The sequence below is a fragment of the Ovis aries genome, chromosome 12, assembly GCF_016772045.2.
Source record: "Ovis aries strain OAR_USU_Benz2616 breed Rambouillet chromosome 12, ARS-UI_Ramb_v3.0, whole genome shotgun sequence".
NCBI classification, from domain to species: Eukaryota; Metazoa; Chordata; class Mammalia; order Artiodactyla; family Bovidae; genus Ovis; species Ovis aries.
Window position 1 is genome coordinate 19,606,337 of NC_056065.1, and position 17,010 is coordinate 19,623,346.

Genomic DNA, 17,010 nt, shown 5'->3' on the forward strand with positions numbered 1-17,010 from the left:
GTATCCATCTCCAACACCCTCTTCCTATCAAGGATGCTATGATCCAACTGAAACATTTCTTCTCCCTCCAGTCTAAATCTCCATGTTCTTGGATATTTTTGTAGGTCCTGCCATGCATATTATAATTTCCTTCATCTATCCTTCCTCCCTTGCTTGTATCCACTACACTCTGTACCACTGACCATCCCACAGGCTACCAGCTTACGTGATGGAGGGTGTATCACCATGCTCCTGTGAAAACAATGCAAATGTCCATCAATGAATGAATGGAACAACAAAATATGGTACAGACATACAATGAAATGTTATTCAGTTTTAAAAGATTCTGATATATGCTGCAGTATGGATAAACTCTGAAAATATTATGGTGAATGAAATATATCAGGCAATGTTATATACTTCCACTTACACGAAGTATTTAGAGTAACCGAATTCATAGGGTTGGAAAGGGGAGTGGTACGTGCTAGGGGCTAGGGGGAGGTGGGCATGGAGAATTAATGTTAATGAACACAGAGTTTGAAGTGATGAAAAGTTCTAGGGATGGGTAGTGATGATGACTACACAACAACGTGAATGGACTTGATGTCACTGAAATGTACGCTAGAAACGGGTAAGACACTAGCAGAACGGTAACCCTGCTTTCCCAGACCTGCGTGGGGATGTTCAAGTCACACTGGAGTCAAGTTTGAGTATAGTTAGTTTCAGAAGAAGCATGGAAGGCTCGGTCAACAAGTGATGGTGAAAATATATCCCTTAAATGTACATTTCTTCCTTCCTACACTCACATAGGAGATGTTTACTGGGCAACTTCTCTGCGGCTGGTACAGTCCTACAAGATGTGACTGAACAGAACTCACAATCTAGAAAAGCAAAGGGACAGTCAAGAAGGAACAACTTGTCCCACAAATGTTAAAAATAGGAGAGAAATGCTTGGACGCGTGTCAGGAAGGCCTTTCAAACTAGTGTGTGGGGGTGGGGGGACGGAGGATGCTTTAAGACTGTTTTTAAGCTGAGACCTATGGTTTTAAAGGAGTTAGGCAAAGAAAAAGGCTATTCCAGACCGAGAGAGCTGTAGGCATGAATGAGAAATGGCATAAGACTTTGGACATTGGCTTGGTTGGAGTTTAGAGAGAGAACAGAGAGACAGGGCAGAGAGCGGACTGTGGAGGCGGGGTGGCAGAGGCGGCGAGTCTGTCTGGGAGATGACATGAAGCATTTTAGGCATTTATTTTTTTCCCCTAAAGGCTAAATGAGAAGATTACAACAGACCTCCCTTCCCAACTGAAGATGCTATTCAACTGTGAAGGTGTTAAATCTGTGATCTCTTTCTAAGCCTCATCTGTGATGCCCTCATCCTCCCAATGTCCTCAGAGAAACCATGTCTGACGCCCTGCCCGTAGAACCCTCCTCAACACTCTCCACCCACACATATCACCCTGACCTCACTCAAATTATAAGGCACCACATGGCTTCCTTGGACATCTTTCCTCACAAAGACCAGGTCGGCGTTCTCACCACTGTCCTCAGTCACAGACACGCTGCCAAGTTTATTATGTAACCTTCCTTTCTGACTCACATCCCTTCTGAAGAACCTCTCTGACTCACTTCTCCCATGGAGCAGGCATCCTTCTTTTTCGCCTGCATCTTGAAACCCTCTGCTCCCCCTTTTTCTTTCCGATTCAGATAGTCTCAGGTCTCTTCTGTTATCCACATCACTCTTTGGTCACCAGAGGCGAAGGAAGATGCAAACGTGGCTCATTATCCATTCATTCCGTCTAAATTCAGCTTGGCCATCCACCAAGAATACGAGGTGATTCATTTACGGATCCTCGGTGCATTCCCGGCCTCACTTCCTTCTGAGGTTTCTTTAAAATAACTCTCTCCTCAAGCTCCTAACCCCTGTCTTCAGGAAATGACTTTCCATTCTGACTATTCCACAGGTACTCTTACCCCTCATCCGTCCTTGCCTTATGTGGTCCACAGGTCTGTTTGTACAGATGAGCTTGATCTTCTTGGCCTTTTTTAAAGGAGGATGAAACTGAAACTTCACTGTGTTAAAGGCCTGAGAACTGCCAAGAAGAGTAAGACATGGTTCTTGCCTTTCTGCAAGTTTTATCTATATTTAAAACTATATTTACATGGGGCTTCCCAGGTAGCTCAGTGGTAAAGAACCCGCCTGCCAATGCAGGAGACTCAGGTTGGATCCCTCAGTCGGGAAGATCCCTCTGGCATGGCAACCCACTCCAGTATTCTTGCCTGGAGAATCCCCGTGGACAGAGGACCCTGGCGGGCTATGGTCCATGGGATCACAAAGAGTTGGACGCAACTGAAACACTTTGTTGTTTTAGGATGAGTCTTAAATGGTCCCAGTGTACATTTCCACATCCAGGGCTTTTCTAGCAGAAGAGATCAGGGAAGGCTGAAGGAAGGAGGTGAAGTTTAGGCTGAGCCTTTAAGAATAGGTGTGATCCTGGTAGGCCTGACAGAATGATATGGGGCATCCCAAGCAGAAGGAATTGCAAGTGTGAAGCATGTGGGTGGAGGATACAAATAGTTATACTTTTCTTTTTTTTCTTGAGATATCCTTGATAATGGAACATTGCACTAGTTCCAGGTACACAACACAATGACTTGAGTTTTGTATATATTGTGAAATGCACTTATGCCTTTTAATGTGAAGATCAGAAGAACACAATGGTGCAATGGAGCTAGAAATAAGTGGTGTGATAATGCGTGGAGGTTTCATCTGCCCAGTAAGGCAGGAAGGACCTTGTTACAGATAACAGGATGGTATTTTGAAGAAGGAAATGGCACCTCACTCCAGTATTCTTACCTGGAAAATCCCAAGGACGGAGGAGCCTGGTGGGCTACAGTCCGTGGGGTCGCTAAGAGTCAGACACGACTGAGCGACTTCAGTTTCTATTCTAGAGTGGCCCTCAGTGAGGCTTGAAAGTTGAGAGGTTGAAGGTCACATTCAGCTAGGAGGAACGTGTCACCAGCTGGTCCCAAAGTAAGGCACACTGATTCCAATCCCTAATACTTCTGTGGGGAGGGGCTTCTTATCTTTATTCATTTATTATTTACTTTGTTTAATCCAATTCTTAGAGCTTCCTTCAGCTTAAAATTCCTTATTTCTCATAAAAGTAATAATCATTTGTGTGTGTGTGGGTGGAAATTTTAAAGAATTAAGAAAAATCATTTTCCCCTCATATTAAAAACGCTTTCCCTTGACCCACCCTGAGAAACCACAGGGGCTTCTCTTTCCTTGCTTTGTAAAGCCTCCTGACTTTTCAAAGTTTTCAAATCTCTTTGACTTGCCATTTCCCTCAGCTGGAAACCCTCCCTACCTCCACGGCCTCAACCTTAAGGGTTCAGCTCAGATGTCAACCCCTTGGGAAGCCCAGACACACCCCTCCCTCTCCTCTGCCAGCATTCTAAGAAGCCGCCTCTGGGGACCCACAGCGCTCGGTTATCCCTCAGAGCCCCAAGCAGGTAACATGGAAATACCCATTTTCTGCAGCTGTCTTCCTCACTGGTTTATGAACACAGGCTCAAGGGAAGGATGGGGGGAAGGGAGTTGGGAATGGACACATACACACTGCTGCGTTTAAAATGGATCACCAACAAGGTCCTACGGCACAGCATGGGGACCTCTGCTCAATGATATGCGGCAGCCTGGATGGGAGGGGAGTTTGGGGGAGAATGCATTCATGTACATGTATCGCTGAGTCCCTTCCCTGTTCACCTGAAATGATCACAACAGTGTTAATTGGCTATACCTCAATACAAAATAAAAAGATTTTCTAAGAAGATTAAGAATAAAAGAAATACTGTTTTTCTTTGTTTTGGGGAGGGATCCAATCTAAGTTAGAAGAGAAAACATGAAGCCACCCACACCCAAAATCAAAATAAACATATTCAACTACTTCTCCAAACAAAAGAGAACCAAAGGTAAAATAAAACAGAGATTTCTGCAACACATTTAAGAGAAACGGGGCTTAATATTCTTAGTGTGAAAACAGTGATAACAAATAAGGAAAATGATGAAGATTTCAATACAAATAATTGCCAAGAGAATCTGAAAACGCAAATTCACTAAAAAAAGATATAAATGACCAATAAACATCACAACAGATGCTTAGCTTCATTCACAATTTTTAAAATGTAGATTGAAATGACTCTAAAACACCACTTCTCAACAGCAAATTGGCAAAAACATTGGAAGTCTGATAGAACCGTGGCTAACTGGGAAATTGATAGTCGTACAATGTTGGTAGATGTGTTAACTTATACAATGTTTATATTGGTTTATAACACATACGTTTTATATGTATAATTTATGTAACTTTCTAACGATCCACTGACAGTTTCTTATAAAACTGAAAATGCAGATATACTGTGCCTCAGTAATCCTATTCTAGGTATCTATCCCACAGGAATAAAAGCACAAGAATAAAAAACAAATTACATAGCAATACTGAAAACTCAAAAAAGTAAAAGGGTTGACTGCGTATCACTAAGAGAAGGGTTATATATGTTATGGTATGTCCATCTAAGGGGTACCTTTAATAAACACATACTTGTTAAAGAGAAGATATGTTAAGTAAACTTCAGACCTATATGTCACATGGTTGAGTTGAAAATGAAACTAGTTAGATCAGAATTTCAACAAATATTAGAATTTGTAGAAAAAGCTATTAAAAAAACTGTGAAGAGTGACTGCTGGGTGTGCGTGGCAAAAGATGATTGTGCTTCTGTCTTTTTTTCCCTTCACAAAACACTTTGTGACTTTGCCATATGTCTCTTTATCCTCAGCCCTTAGCAGTCCTCATGGAAGATGCTTAGTAAATGCTGGTTAAAGAGGTTCCATTCCCCATTATCACGAACTCTTAGAAATCTGCCAGTTTTGTGCATCTGAAGGCATCACACATCTCATGGGAAACCCAAACAAACTTTTGGGGCAACCCCAAATTAATAGCCCCCACACCCCTTCACATGTAAAGCAATTCAGTTTTGACAACAAATTATTCCATTACCATTATAAAGTCTCACTGAAGCCCTTGGCATTGTGAATCAGCTCCTTCCTCCCCAAACTCTCCTTATCTTCCTGACACTGGCTTTTATGCCTCCTGTCCTCCCCACCTCTTTCCGCTTGCTCATTCTCTCATTCACTGCCTCTTTTTCTGTTTGCATGTTTTTTTTCCTAAAGTTTAATTCTCCCTAAGACTCCTCTCTCTGCTTAAGCCTGTGATGATTCGCCTTTCCTCGAGACCACATCCAGGTATTGTCTGTCTCTGAATCGGGCACCATTGATTTTCCAGGCTGATTTGCTATGGGAGCCTCATGTTTTTGATTCCCTACAACTCAAACCCTGTCTGCAACCGAAAGAGTCTCCATCTCCCTCCTAAATGATCCCACTCTTGGTCCAGTTTCTCAGATTCTCCAGGTGGCGGGGTTAAGCTGGCTGTCATTTTCTCCACCGAGTGTCAGAATAGCATGGCAAACGCCAAAGCAGGACCTGTTGAGCCACTCAGTCATGTCCAGCTCTTTTGTGACCCCATGGACTGTGGCCCGCCAGGCTCCTCTGTACACTGGATTTCCCAGGCAAGAATACTGGTGTGGGTTTCCATTTCCTTCTCCAGGGCATCTTCCCAATCCAGGGATCAAGTCTGCATCTCCTGTACTGGCAGGCGGGTTCTTTACCACTGAGCCACCAAGGAAGCCCCAGAGTGGGACGGCCTGCTCTCCAGTCAGATCTCCTCTACACAGCCAAACTTTTCAATGTCTCTGTACTTCAATTTCCCTGTGTTTAAAATGGGATAATACCAACTATTTTATGAGGCTGTAAACAAGATTTCATGATTTATTCTATTTAAAGCACTCAAAAGTGCTCTAGAAAGCATTATGGAAATACAAGTTATTATTCTATTTTCCAAATTTCCCATAGTGAACATCCACCAAGCTCCTCTGTCCATGGAATTCTCCAGGCAATAAAACTGATGTAGGTAGCCATTCCCTTCTCCAGGAGATCGTCCCACTCAAGGATTAAACCTGGGTCTCCTGTTCTGCAGGCAGATTCTTTACCATCTGAGCCACCAGAGAAGCCCATAATAATAATAATAAAAACTCTTAAAGATATTCAATAGTTCCCAAAGATTTCTAAATCAACTGTAAACCCTCTGCCTACCTGAATGCCCTCTCTCCAGGAAGACGAACCTATTTTCCTTATGCAACTCAATCTTCTGACTTTTTTTTCATTCAACATTTCCCAGTTCTTTAGCTCCATCCCCAAATCCAGTGTCTGCCCAGGGAATTTTAAGAACTGGCTCTCAAATGAGTAAAAAAGCCCCCCAATTTTTATCATTCACCAATATAAATGTTCCCATCCTGGCTGATTTCAAGCCGCCAACACGGCATCATGGAGTATGTAGTTAGGAAGAAATAGGCACCATTAGATAGTATTTCCATAGTTCAAATACAACAGGCAGACCTCAAGAGCATAGAAAATAGCGATCTATGGGGGAAACTTATTAGGAAGCAATAAGTTCTATTTATTACTTTTGTTTTTAAGATCACTGACTTACTTTAAGTTTATATAATTTAATTCTTCATAATATTTCACAAAAGCTGGCTTACAAAATTCCTAGAAATTTAATGCTTGGCTCTCTTGGGTTGAGACGGCTCTAGAACACCATGTAACACCCCGCTCCCCAACCCCAAGCATCCTCCCATTGACTCCAGCTTTGTCTTCCTGAACTGGTTCTCCTTGCCTCCTCCCCTGACCCTTGGGCTACCCCATCCTAGAGTACAGGATGACAGCATCCCACTGGTCCTCCTTTGCCCAATGACATTAAGCATTTTTAAGGGATATTAATTATATTTAGCATCCCAGCATGCATGTTTTATTACCTTTTTTTTTAAACTATTTTGCAGATTAGCCTTTCTCCCACCTCCAAATTAGATCATATTTGTTTTACACTAGTGATTATCAGGAGAAGGCAATGGCACCTGACTCCAGTACTCTTGCCTGGAAAATCCCATGGGTGGAGCAGCCTGGTAGGCTGCAGTCCATGGGGTCGCTAAGAGTCAGACACAACTGAGCAATTTCACTTTCCCTTTTCACTTTCATGCATTGGAGAAGGAAGTGGCAACCCACTCCAGTGTTCTTGCCTGGAGAATCCCAGGGACAGGGGAGCCTGGTGGGCTGCCGTCTATGGGGTCGCACAGAGTCGGACACGACTGAAGTGACTTAGCAGCAGCAGCAGTGATTATCAACTACAGAAAAGGAGTGGTCTGCATCTTTGAGAATCATTTGAGAACCTAGGTACCTTTACAAGCCTCTCCTTCACCCAGCCAAAGGATGCTGAAATTTCAGTTCCAATGTCTATCTCACTTAGGTTAGAGAATCACTATTTTATATTTGCAAATCTTAGCCCAACAAACGCCTGGCACATAGTAACTACTCAGTAATTACTTGTAGATTAAAGAGATCAGATATTCCAGAAGGAAAAAGAAATCCTATTGATGAATTTAAAAGTCAGCTATCTTTCAAGGTAGGGTTTTGGTTTCTTTATAGAAAGAAATAACAGTACAGTCCGGGTAGTTATATTTGGATATAATAGTGAGAAAACAGGTTACATCAGGATATTCTTTCTTATAAAGGCAGTGAAACTTCTTCCAACAGAAACCTAAAGCATAAGCCCATTACTACTAACAAGGTAAAGTGGTGGATGCCTTTATTAATGTAAAAATGACTGGAAATTCCTGCTGTCACATTCTTGGAAGCCTTGGAGACCTGTAAATGCACACACACACATACATGCCTGCACACAGACATGCGCATAAACATATGTGGCATGATCATACACTTACTGCAAGAGCGTTTTTAAACACCAGGTGTGATGGCTACGAACTAACTCCATTAGAAATGATAGTATTGCAAGATCAAATTGTTTTATTCCTACTTATTTTGAAATAACATCACAATTAACTTGTCTCTCAAGAACTTCAACAACAACAATAACAACAAAAGCAAGAGAAAGCTAATGGCCTTCATGTTTGCATGGAAATTTTGGCTCACACTAAAATAGTCCAAGATAAGCACCAGCGATAAAACAGAAAAGCTACCTTTGAGAATGAGAATTGCCCTATCACATCATTTTCTGAAGGAGAGATCTCAGATTATCCTGCATCCAAGTCTACATGGATTCCTTGGGCAGATACCCAGGGAAACTTCAGGAAAGGCATTCTCAAGCCATCCTGAAACAGTCACCTTGTAAATAAGTAAATCTTTCTCTTTCATTGGCACTTATATTTGCCCCAAGACAGTCTGTTTAGTAAAGAAAAAAAAACTCTCAAAATTTGGACCCCACTTTGCCAGCAGTAAGCTTTCTGCTAATTCTGTCATAAATAAAGAGCATTGACAAAGGCATTAACGATGGAAACAATAAAAATAGTCAGGAAGGGCAGCAAAAAAGATTGCCATGATGGTCTGTCTCAGTTTGCAAAAAAAAAAAAAAAAAAAAAAAGGTATTAAAATACCAATGATACAAAAATAGACTTGGACAATTATCTTCTTCACGGGGAGGGGGAAACTGCTCCCAGACCTCATAAGATGGGTGTCTTCAAGGTTTCATTGATTAGTTGATAAGTTTGCTGGTGAATGATGAGTCGATTAGTCAGAAGGGTTTGAATTAGTTACCAGAGCTGCGTCTTCCATGAATAAAATGCAGGAGTGTCCTCTCTCCCACCCTCTGTGACAGATGATATCTGTTTTCTCCTGTGAGTTTGAATTTAAGAGCCACTGAAGCTCAGCCACAGTATATTCTGGCTCAAATGAGCTGAAAATTGCATTCAATTTGAATTTCAAAAATGGAGGGGAAGAAGGGGGAAAAAAAAAAAAAACCCCTCAGCACCCATCAAGTCTCCACACATTTCAACTATTTCCTGCTGCTTAGTTGCATTCCGCCAGGCTGGGGACCTGAAACCAGGATGTACTGCAGGGGGTAAGAGCATCGCTGGATTTCTGCCCAGTCTGAGTTTAAAAATAAACTTTTAATAGTCAGGATCAAAGCAAACCTCACTTTAACACACATGCATAATGCACACCGCGACCCGGCGAAGAAATAGATTTATCTTTTCCAAACTCAAATTGACCTGCTTTTTTTTCCCCCTTATGTACTTTGGAGGTGATAAAGGTGAAGGTGTTTTCCCTGGGAAACTCTAGAAAGGAAAATTCTTCTCTAAATTAAAATTAATTCCTCCTCAGCTCACTTAAGACCCTCATTCCCTGTTGCTTGATTTTTCCCCTTCTCCTGCCTCGCATTACAAAGCAGGTGCATTCCTGAAAAGTTGAGTGAGTGGACATTGATTTTTTTCAAATCAAATCATATTTTAAATGCTCTAAGAGAGTTAGTTATTTAAAGGAATCTCGTGATAAATTATTTTATAAAGCCAAGCTATTTTGAGAGTGCAGATACTCGTCCCTTCATGCAAAGACACCGTCAGCATGCATTTGAAGCCACATGCAGTTTTCTTACAGCAGGGCATACCTACAGTTTTGAAGAAACACAGATTGAAGTATCACCAATAATTAAAACTAAATTGTTGTTACCCAAAACAACAGATAACATCCCAGAAACATGTAACTGAATGATCTGGGGCCAGAACTGCAATTCATGATTGTTGGAGCTGAAGGAACACAGAGAATATCAGATTCATTTCAACCCACTTCACACATGGAAGTGTATTCTCCCATTGCCTAAATCACGCTGCAAATGAAGCAGCTTGGGTGCTATGAAAAAGGTAATTCAGTTCTGAAGGCCATTTTCCACACGGAAGCAGAAATCTGTTGAATGCTGTTCAGATAATCCAATGACTCTAGAGGGTTCAATACCAGGCAGGATGGAAAGCATGGTTTCCAGCGTCCTTGCTCTGCCCAGGAGGTTGGGGAGGTGGGGTGGGGGGTGGAGGATGGGTACCGGATGACTCACTGATCCCACCTTGGAGAACCATGCACAGCAATGGTTTGCCTCCTTTCCTGAGTTGTGAACCTGTGTGAGCGTCTGATGGAAATACAGACCCTTTCCAGTTTAAGAACCCCTCCATACTATGCTCCTCATAAGTCATCACCACAGGGTTCATGGATGCTGCTGCTAAGTTGCGTCAGTCGTGGCTGACTCTGTGCAACCCCATAGACGGCAGTCCACCAGGCACCCCCGTCCCTGGGATTCTCCAGGCAAGAACACTGGAGTGGGTTGCCATTGCCTTCTCCAATGCAGCAAAGTGAAAAGTGAAAGTGAAGTTGCTCAGTCATGTCCGACTCTTCAGCCCCATGGACTGCAGCCCACCAGGCTCCTGCATCCCTGGGATCTTCCAGGCAAGAACACTGGAGTGGGGTGCCACTGCCTTCTCCGCAGGGTTCACAGATCCAGGACCAATTGAGTAACTGATGAAAGTATAGAAAAGTAGGCATTACATGGTTTTCCTTCAAAAACAGAGTGAAGAAGACTTGACATCTAGATATATTTGGAAAGAACTAGGCATCCAACTGGTACCTGAGAGCATGCAAGTACTCTACTGAGTTCACAGAAGGCAGACTTGAGAAGGCTTCCTATCTTAAGTACAGGACAAGACCAAGAGAATGATAACGCTTGAAGCTCTCGCGAATGCCAAAACAGAAAAAGTAAGAAATGATCTGACCCTGGCAGCTGCAGCTTAATGGCCAATACAGGGAATCAGCAGAAACACAGCAAAACTTTTCAAAAAGAACCATGATATCATTGCAACACGCACTGCTTAAAGTCTCACTTGTCTGAATATCCCATAAAACAAAACCTGTGAAAAGCTTGAAAACAATGTTCTTGCATTTTAAAAGACAGAATGAGGGAAATATGGGTGACTCTTCACATACTAATGAAATCCTTGCCAGGACCACAGGGACAAAGATGTGAAGAGGCCACTTAACTCCTTAGTGTGTATTACGCGGCATTATGTTCTGTGGCTATAAAGGATCATTCACGTCTCCTAATTTTTTAGGGAACAGCTTACCTTTCAAACTGCAACAATGTTAGCGTAGAATTTTTTCCTTACATCTTCATAATGTAATATTGTTTCATTGATGAACCAGTAAATTGTCAGCTCTATTCATTTATGTGACGCGAGCAAGGATCCAACCCAAAAAAGGAAAAAAAAAAAAAAAAAGTGAGGTCAATTTCCTTGGCTGCTGCATTTAATAAAATCTCCCAGGCAAGAGAGTTAAGCACACATTAATAGCTATGACTTAGCTGCCTTCTGCAAGCCTTTGATTTTCCTATATATACTCAGGGCTGTATTAACACTAGCGCTAAGGGACAGTCCTCACGGCTTGTTTTAAGTTTTCTTCCTTCTCAGCTTTATCAGATTTATTAATCTTCCGCTTCCCTCTTATTTATAGTGCATGCTCTGGTTAAGGTTTGAAAGCATTTTCCATTATAACACCCATTTATAACTTTCAGAAAAAAAAAAGTCTTCTATCACAGGGCTCAAGGGACTTTCTACTTATTTCACGTTGGTCTCAAAATAAACAAGTTTCTCCAAATGGTGTGGGTTTGGGGTGGTTCTTATTTCTCCCATTCTCAAAATGAGACAAAAGGAAGCAGGTTGAGAAGGACAAGTTTCCTGATGGAAAAACTCGAAGGTTCGGGTATTTTTTTTGTTTCTGTTTGTTTTAAATTTGGTGGTACCTTGTAGCACGTGGGATCTCAGAATCCCAACCAGGGGTCAAACCCACATCCCGTGCTTTGGAAGTATGGAGTCCCAACCACAGGCCCACCAGGGATCCCGAAGCCTCGGTTTTAAATAAGCCCACAGCACATTTACCAGCGCGCTCTTTTTCAAAATCCTGTTTTTTCATAGAGTGTTTATCAGAGGAAATGGTTAGATTGAAACTAATCTAAAGATTGAAACTAATCTTGTAAAACTGTGAATGTTTTACTGATCTTGACCTACAAAAATGGCAATTCCATATGATCTAACTTAACAGATCTCATATCTATACCCTCATATAAAAGAAAACCGTTCGGAGCCATATGTTGATCACAGGGATATCCAGAGGATTCTGTGCTGGACTTGGAGCCCAGGGCAGGGAGAAGGGAGAAGAAAAAAAGGTTGTGACCATCAGATAACTGAAGGGTCCTAACAATTTGTTTGGTACAGGTTCTCGTGCAGTTTGTTCAGTAAAAGATGTGGGAAAACTCATTAATTCTATGGCATCAGGCCATTCCCATCACACCCCTTGAGGCATGAATGTGGTAACTGTAGACTTCGGGGAGTGAACACTTCAAAGAGATGCCGGTGCTGTGATTAGAAGATTCTCAGAGGGGCTCTAAATCGTATTCACTCAAGACACCCTTCAAACCCACAGCTTTTTGCCTTTTCTTTAAAGAATGAAGTTAAAAGTAAAATGCTTGACAATTAAACAAGATTGAGGTTTCAATTTCAACTTTGCCTTAATACCCCAAGACTACAAGAAGCAATTGGAACCAAACTTTGATCATTTGCTTTCACGCTGAAGAGGAACTATTAGAGCACTCAAGAAACAAAGGGATCATTTTAAAAGTTTTTGCATGAGGGAGGGCTGATGATCAACAAAGCCGGGAGACCAAGGAGGCTTCTGGCATAGAATGGAATTTGACAGGGTGCAATCAAGAAAAGAGAGATACTAACTAACAGAGAAAGACAAATATCATATGATATCATCTATACATGGAATCTACAAAATATGGTACAAATGAACTTAGTTCCAAAACAGAAATAGACACACAGACATAGAAAACAAATGCCATGGTTACCAAAGGGGACAGTGGGGGGCTGGGGGTTTTGCTAACTTAGGAATTTAGGATTAACAGAGAAACACTACTCTACATAAAATAGATAAACAGCAAGGTCCTACTGTATAGAACAGGGAACTGTACTCAACATCTTCTAATAATGGGAAAGAATCTGAAAAAATTCAGTTTTATATGTATATATAACTGAACCACTTTTCTGTATGCTTAAAAGTAACAGGACATTAGGAATTAGCTACATTTCAACAAAAAAAGAACCCCCGCTCCAAATAAAGAAAATAAAAGATGCTCTGCAAATAAAAATAGGAGGGTATATTTGATATACTTAACTAATGAGAAAGAAGGCTAAATGAGTTGCATGTGAGAATCTAACCCTATTTATATTCTCGGACTGTGAACATAGGAAGCCTGTTTAAAATCTGTAATTCGTACAAATATAATGAAGCATTAAGAGAGTCCACTCAAGTGACACTACAGGGTAAGATGCCCTTGGGAATCTAATTTAGGTTGTTTATTATTATTATTATAAAGAAGGCCTAGGATTCCAGAGTACGAAAGAAGGATTTGAAGGGACAAAAAGTCCTTCCGGGGCTGAGTTCATCAGATAATATGTTACTGTCCAGGTAATCATGCCAGTGGTCATGACCAATGTGGTTGTGATTTCAAGTTCCCACTTACAATACATAACTGGTCAAAGCCTATCTCGGAAATCAATGAAAATTCAAACTAACATTTACACTGTAGTTACAGTCTTGGGAACAGCTTCTCCTTTTGGCCTCACATGTAGCGCTTATCTCTGAGCAGAGGCATTCAACTCAGGAGCTTCTTACTGTGACCACCCCCACTTGCAGGGGCAGCCCAGGTCAGTGGGCAGTGGGACGCTGGTCTCAGAGTCTTGGGGAGAAAGAGTTACTCCCTTTCAGACATGCACAAGACCTTGGGAGTTGTTGCAAGAAGAGGAAAGATGGATGCCCAGTGCTTCTAGAATTCCTGATAGAAGAATCTGGAGTCTTCTGAACCCAATGGGACATGAGCTAATTGTCCACAGCCAATTGGGGTCTTGTTATTTGGGGGTTCTTGAAAGGTAGGGGTGAAGGAGGAATTAGAACCTAGCTCTTTGATCACTTTCCTCCCTCCCCCAGTTTTTGCATACTTTTGCCATAAATCTTTCATGCCCCACTCTGTCCCATTCAGGGATTGGTAATGAGGGAAGATGGATGGGCATTGGAAGGGTATGTGGAATTTATTCATATTACTTCAATGGTCTCCTCTTACTGCAAAATGTAATATACATATCCCCAAATCAATTTCATTCTAAATGGTGCCAACCAACCCAGGTGGAAGATTTCTTCAGTATTGCAGATAACGCACTAAAGAATAGAAAACAAAACTGTTGTAGACCTGAAGAAGTTGTGTCACAGTTTGACTGAGATTTTTGTGGGTAATCTAGAAACTCACTACCATGTAGGTCATCTTTTTCCTCATCTGCAGATAGTCTGAATTACAACCAACCAGTTTTACAATGTACAGTGGGACATTGCTATTTTATAAACTGGGAATTACCTATCCTCAATTCATTATTGAGGCTGGACATATGAAGTCACAAAAAAGAAATTCATTCCAGGATGAAAAGATACCAGGTACACGCACATAGATTTCTGCTTTGCACAACGTCGCTGGACATTATTTCACAAAGATTACAATGTGACAGTGCCACACCACCATGACTGCACAAAGTGGGGTTGGAGGAGAAAGCATCTGAATTTTTTCCCCCTAACCCAGAGTTTATTTTTAAAGCAAAGCCAGAGAATCAAGTTTCCAGTTTCCCAACACTCACAGTCACTGACCCCAAGGCAAGAGAACTTGTACCACCTCAATCCCCACCACCAGCAGCCTCTGAGTAGTAACCTCCTTAGGAAGACGAAGAATTACCTCTCTGCCTTCTAATAGATATTCCAATACAAAGAGAAGCTATTAAGCACCTAATGTTCATAAATTATGGTGGCACTACAGTGGAACTCATTGATGGCTATCCTTGAGGAAAAGCATATTTTCAGTTCCAAAACCTAAGGAATATGTCTTACTAGGACTCACCTGTAAAAAAAGCTCTGACAAACTTAGACAACATATAAAAAAGCAGAGATAACAGTTTGCTGACAAAGGTCTGTATAGTCAAACTACGGGTTTTCCATTAGTCACATACCGGTGTGAGGATTGCACCATAATGAAGGCTGAGAGCTGAAAAACTGATGCTTTTGAAATGTGGTGCTGGAGAAGACTCCTCAGAGTCCCAAGGAGATCAAACCAGTCCATCCTAAAGGAAATCAACCTTGAATATTCCTTGGAAGGACTGATGCTGAAGCTGATGCTCCAGTACTTTGGCCACCTGATGGGAAGACTTGACTATCTGGAAAAACCCTGATGCTGGGAAAGATTGAAGGCAGGAGGAGAAGGGGATGACAGAGGATGAGATGGTTGGATGTTACCATCAACTCAACAGACATGAGTTTGAACAAAGTTTGGGATACAGTGAAGGACAGGGAAGTCTGGCACGCTGCAGTCCACGTGGTCACAAGAGTTGGCCACAACTGAGCGACTGAACGATAACACCTGTATTACGTTAACAGACACCAAAGCCTGGACATCATACACTTTCAAAACATAAATTAATGGCAGAAATTTTTTAAAAGGGAGAACAATAATAGTTCCTTTGACTCAACTGAATATGACTTTAGCACACTGTCAGTAGTAGATGATAATCAGAATAAATTCCAAAGCTTGCTAGACTCCCAGCCATATGTTATTCACATCATTATAAATAAGTGTGATTATTTGAAGATTTGTTTCAAGATTTCAAAAAAGGCAATCAGAAAAGATTATCTGTAGGACTTCCCCGGTGGTCCAGTGGCTAAGACTCCATGCTCCCAGTGTAGGGAACCTGGGTTTGATTCTTGGTCAGGGAACTAGACACTACATACCACAACTAAGACCCAGTGCAGTCAAATAAATAAATAAACATTAAAAAAAAGAGAAAAGATTATCCTGGGAAGGCATAGGATGTACATCTTTGGGGACAAAGATGACTTCAGACCCCTAACTCCCCCCATGAAGTTTGCTATAAGCATGCTTGGGGCTGGTGCATGGGGATGACCCAGAAAGATGTTATGGGGAGGGAGATGGGAGGGGGGTTCATGTTTGGGAAAGCATGCAAGAATTAAAGGTTTTAAAATTTAAAAAATAAAAAACTAAAAAAAAAAACAAAAACAAACAAACAGGGAACAATATAGTCAACATGGTATTTTAAAATGACCCTTGAAAGGAAGAGTAGGCCAGAGATTGATATAGTTTTGAGAATGGATAATAGCCCATCAATGTAGATATAGCTTTTTCACTGATGGATACAATGTAAGGCTTTCCTCCAATAAAGCTGAACTCCAGTTTAAGAGTTCCAGATTTAGATCTCCCAGTAGTTGCCACTGTGTAGTTCAGTTCAGTTCAGTCGCTCAATCGTGTCCAACTCTTTACGACCCCATGAATCGCAGCACACCAGGCCTCCCTGTCCATCACCAACTCCCGGAGTTCACCCAAACTCACGTCCATCGAGTCTGTGATGCTATCCAGCCATCTCATCTTGTCGTTCCCTTCTCCTCCTGCCCCCAATCCCTCCCAGCATCAGAGTTTTTCCAATGAGTCAACTCTTTGCATGAGGTGGCCAAAGTACTGGAGTTTCAGCTTTAGCATCATTCCTTCCAAAGAAATCCCAGGGCTGATCTCCTTCAGAATGGACTGGTTGGATCTCCTTGCAGTCCAAGGGACTCTCAAGAGTCTTCTCCAACACCACAGCTCAAAAGCATCAATTCTTCAGCACTCAGCTTTCTTCACTGTCCAACTTTCACATCCATACATGACCACTGGAAGAACCATAGCCTTAACTAGACGAAACTTTATTGGCAAAGTAATGTCTCTGCTTTTGAATATACTATCTAGGTTGGTTATAACTTTCCTTCCAAGGTGTAAGCGTCTTTTAATTTCATTGCTGCAATCACCATCTGCAGTGATTTTGGAGCCCAAAAAAGTCAAGTCTGACACTGTTTCCACTATTTCCCATCTATTTCCCATGAAGTGATGGGACCGGATGCCATGATCTTAGTTTTCTGAATGTTGAGCTTAAAGCCAACTTTTT

At 41.7% G+C, this 17,010-nt stretch overlaps 1 protein-coding gene across 7 annotated transcripts in view; it reads right to left on the minus strand.

Annotated features, from left to right (window-relative positions):
- The window catches only part of ESRRG (estrogen related receptor gamma), a 695,925-nt gene that overhangs the window by 467,991 nt on the left and 210,924 nt on the right, over positions 1-17,010 (minus strand). For 4 of the 7 annotated variants that reach the window (XM_060396029.1, XM_060396027.1, XM_060396028.1 and 1 more), the window contains exon 2: positions 11,050-11,141. The exons of the other annotated variants lie outside the window; for them this stretch is intronic. The gene's annotated coding sequence lies outside the window, so the exon portion shown is untranslated. The remainder of the gene's footprint in view (positions 1-11,049; positions 11,142-17,010) is intronic. 7 annotated transcript variants of the gene reach the window in all.